The sequence below is a fragment of the Montipora capricornis genome, chromosome 13 (genome assembly GCF_036669925.1).
Source record: "Montipora capricornis isolate CH-2021 chromosome 13, ASM3666992v2, whole genome shotgun sequence".
NCBI lineage: Eukaryota > Metazoa > Cnidaria > Anthozoa > Scleractinia > Acroporidae > Montipora > Montipora capricornis.
The window spans coordinates 7096969-7101684 of NC_090895.1; positions in this window are offsets into that span (position 1 = coordinate 7096969).

The window sequence follows — 4716 nt, forward strand, 5'->3', positions numbered from 1 at the left end:
CTTGTAACGCTAGTTTAGAATCACTTTGAGTGATTATGAATCTATCAGAGATGAATTTAGGGCCAAAGCTTGTGTTCCATATAGTGGTCCTTTTAATGCTGGTGTAGAATCATATGAGTGCTTACTAAGTGTTTTAGAGATGAATGTGAGGCCAACCCTTGCCTTCAATACTGTGGTCCTTCTAACCTTAGTTTAGAATCATTTGAGTGATTATGAATCTATCAGAGATGAATGTAGGGCCAAACGTTGACTTCCAGACAGTGGTCTTTTAAACGCTGGTGTAGAATCATCTGAATGCTTAATAAGTGTTTTAGAGATGAAAGTGAGGTCAAACCTTGCCTTTAATACTGTGGTCCTTGCAAGGCTAGTTTAGTATCATTTGAGTGATTATGAATCTATCAGAGATGAATATAGGGCCAAACCTTGTCTTCCACACAGTGGTCCTTTTAACGCTGGTGTAGAGTCATCTGAATGCTTAATAAGTGTTTTAGAGATGAATGTGATGCCAAACCTTGCCTTCAATACTGTGGTCCTTCTAACCTTAGTTTAGAATCATTTGAGTGATTATGAATCTATCAGAGATGAATGTGGGGCCAAACCTTGTCTTCCAGACAGTAGTCCTTTTAACGCTGGTGTAGAATAATCTGAATGCTTAATAAGTGTTTTAGAGATGAATGTGAGGCCAAACCTTGCCTTTAATACTGTGGTCCTTCCAAGGCTAGTTTAGTATCATTTGAGTGATTATGAATCTATCAGAGATGAATGTAGGGCCAAACCTTGTCTAGCAGACAGTGGTCCTTTTAACGCTGGTGTAGAATCATCTGAAGGCTTAATAAGTGTTTTAGAGATGAATGTGATGCCAAACCTTGCCTTCAATACTGTGGTCCTTGTAACCCTAGTTTAGAATCATTTGAATGATTATGAATCTATCAGAGATGAATGTAGGGCCAAACCTTGTCTTCCAGACAGTGGTCCTTTTAATACTCGTGTAGAATCATATGAGTGCTTAATAAGTGTTTTAGAGATGAATGTGAGGCCAAACCTTGCCTTCACTGCTGTGGTCCTTGTAACGCTAGTTTAGAATCACTTTGAGTGATTATGAATCTATCAGAGATGAATTTAGGGCCAAGGCTTGTGTTCCATATAGTGGTCCTTTTAATGCTGGTGTAGAATCATATGAGTGCGTACTAAGTGTTTTAGAGATGATTGTGAGGCCAACCCTTGCCTTCAATACTGTGGTCCTTGTAAACGCTAGTTTAGAATCATTTGAGTGATTATGAATCTATCAGAGATGAATTTAGGGCCAAACCTTGTCTTCCAGACAGTGGTCCTTTTAACGCTGGTGTAGAGTCATCTGAATGCTTAATAAGTGTTTCAGAGATGAATGTGATGCCAAACCTTGCGTTCAATACTGTGGTCCTTGTAACGCTAGTTTAGAATCATTTGAGTGATTATGAATCTATCAGAGATCAATTTAGGGCCAAACCTTTTCTTCCAGACAGTGGTCGTTTAAACGCTGGTGTAGAATAATCTGAATGCTTAACAAGTGTTTTAGAGATGAATGTGAGGCCAAACCTTGCCTTCAATACTGTCGTCCTTGAAAGGCTAGTTTAGTATCATTTGTGTGATTATGAGTCTATCAGAGATGAATATAGGGCGAAACCTTGTCTTCCAGACAGTGGTCCTTTAAACGCTGGTGTAGAATCATCTGAATGCTTAAATGAGGTTAAACGAAGTTTAACAAAGTAAACAACTAGGAGCGACTGCAGCCAATTGGTCAGTGGTTGTAGTATACTGGCGCATGCGTGGAATACCTTGTGCTTTGGGCTGTATTGCTTATTTATCAGTGTGGCGGGAAGTAGGAGCATTGTGTGGAGCGTTTAGCGTTTTTTTTTGTTTCCTATATACAGTCTTCATTCCGTAGATGTGTTCAATACTGCTTTCCTGTTAGTCAGGATTCTTTTTGGGTCCAGTTACGGGTTTGTTTTGGGGGGAAACGCAACTTTCTTGCTAACTTGCGATCGAGTTGGGATAGCCGCCATGTTGGATTCTTGTAGCTTTATTTTTGGGCAACGTCAGTTCACGCATCTTCAGTAAGCGTTTTTTACCATCGAGATCTTATGCAGGGCCCCGCTTCTTATTGCATAAGGCCCTTCACGACCACGCGGAATTTGCTTGGGCGCTGCGGTCGTACATCACGGCGTGACCTTTGGCCATCTCCGATCCCCGTACAAGAATCACCTGGCGGGAAGCTTGTCTTCGACCGACCTTGGACAGCGTATCCTTTGCACAGTTTCATATGGGACAGGCATTTCATGCATTTGGACTTCAGAGCTAACTATCTCAGTTGTTAGGTGGCGTAGCGTCAATTTTAGCGTCTCGCTCGTATTCTGTCAGGCTTTTAGCGTTATGGCCGCGTCATAGGCTCTCTGATGCTTGGTTGTAGTTTGTTTCTAGTTTTGCTTTGGGCCATGTACTCTACTATAAGCATCTGTTATTTAGCTGGGCCTCACGTACAACGTACATTTGTCTGGTAATATTATTGATACTACTATTACTATTATCTAGAGGCTTAGGCCGTTGGTATATTAAGTGACGTGCCTTGGAGTTTGCTTTATTTATGTATCGGCGTGGCGTTAGCGTGTATTTTTCTCTGTTCATTTGCTAGCATGTTGCGTGGATTTGATTTGTACAGTTTTATGTAATTATGTAGTTTAATATAATTACTTCGTTTACGAGGAGCAAGCGTTGTAGTTCTGTGCATTGATGTTTTGCGTTGCGTTCCACCTTAGAGTTGCATTGCGTTGGTATTTTCAGCGTTGTTTAGCGTTGCATTGCGTGGCGTTGTATTCTTAGCATTGCGTTGTATTCTCAGCGTGGTTTAGCGTGGGGATAGCCTGTCTTATATGAATAGTTTATTACAAGAAATACCGATGTACATAGTAGGGAAAGCAGACTTGGGGATTTAATTTAGTTTGTCCATGTTTTACGAGGGAAACAGAGGGAGGGCGTTCTTTTTCAGTATCAACTACTAGATTTTGGAATTCCCTTCCAAGAGATATAATTTTTCTATACTTATTTGTATATTATTACATTATACCTTTTTGACTGTTTTAGATATATTTATTTTTAATTGTAGGAGGGCCACTAGGTTATCAGCCTTAGCTGTGAGGTGCTCACCCTCGTTAGGTGGAGTTGGTTGTTGTTATTGCGTGGTGTTGTATTCCTTTTTTTTTTTTTTGTATTGCGGGGCGTTATACTCCTTTTTTTTTTTTGTATTGCCTTTTTTTTTTTTGTGATTATGGGAGCCCCACAAGTTTATCAGTCTTAGCTGTTAGGTGCTCACCCTCGCGAGGTGGCATTGGTTGTTGTTATTGCGTGGTGTTGTATTCCTTTTTTTTTTGTATTGCGGGCCGTTATACTCCTTTTTTTTGTATTGCCTTGTTTTTTGTTTTTTTTTGTGATTGTGGGAGCCCCACAAGTTTATCAGCCTTAGCTGTTAGGTGCTCACCCTCGTATAATAAAGTTGGTTGTTGTTATTGCGTGGCGTGGTATTCTTACGTTGTTTAGGGTTGCGTTGGGTCTTCGCGTTGCGTCGCTTTGTAGTCTCAGCGTTGTTTCGTGTTGCATTGCGTAGCGTTGTATTCTTAGCGTTCTTATCATTGCATGGCGTCTTAGCGTTGCATTGCGTTGTATTCTCAGCGTTGTTAGCGTTGCGCTGTATTCTTAGCATTCTTGTCTAGTGTGTGTTGTTTCCCCAGTCCACTTCTGACCCATTACACCCCTATCTGCAGGTTGAGCAGTCAGCAGCCCCAGTTGCTAGGCGGTCTTTTTTAACGGTCAGCGGTCTACACATCTCGCAGGCGCCACGGTGGTATGTCACTATGTGGTTAGCGGAGCGGTTAGTTGCTGGTTGTTTGGGATTGCATTCCCCCTCCCTCCCCCACTCTTAATATATATATATATATATATATATATATATATATATATATATATATATATATATATATGTAACTCTAGTTTGGAATCATTTGAATTATTATAAATCTATCAGAGATAAATTTAGGGCCAAAGCTTGTGTTCCAGAGAGTGGTCCTTTTAATGCCGGTGCAGAATCATATGAGTGCTTAATAAGTGTTTTAGAGATGAATGTGAGGCCAAACATTGCCTTCAATACTGTGGTCCGTGTAACGCTAGTTTAGAATCACTTGAGTGATTATGAATCTATCACAGATGAATTTAGCGCCAAACCTTGTCTTCCGCACAGTGGTCCTTTTAATGCTGGTGTAGAATCATACGAGTGCTTAATTAGTGTTTTAGAGATGAATGTGAGGCCAAACCTTGCCTTCACTGCTGTGGTCCTTGTAACGCTAGTTTAGAATCACTTTCAGTGATTATGAATCTATCAGAGATGAATTTAGGGCCAAACCTTGTGTTCCATATAGTGGTCCTTTTAATGCTGATGTAGAATCATATGAGTGCTTTTATAAGTGTTTTAGAGATGAATGTGAGGCCAACCCTTGCCTTCAATACTGTGGTCCTTGTAACCCTAGTTTAGAATCATTTAAATGATTATGAATCTATCAGAGATGAATTTAGGGCCAAACCTTGTCTTCCAGACAGTGGTCCTTTTAATGCTGGTGTAGAATCATATGAGTGCTTAATTAGTGTTTTAGAGATGAATGTGAGGCCAAACCTTCCCTTCACTGCTGTGGT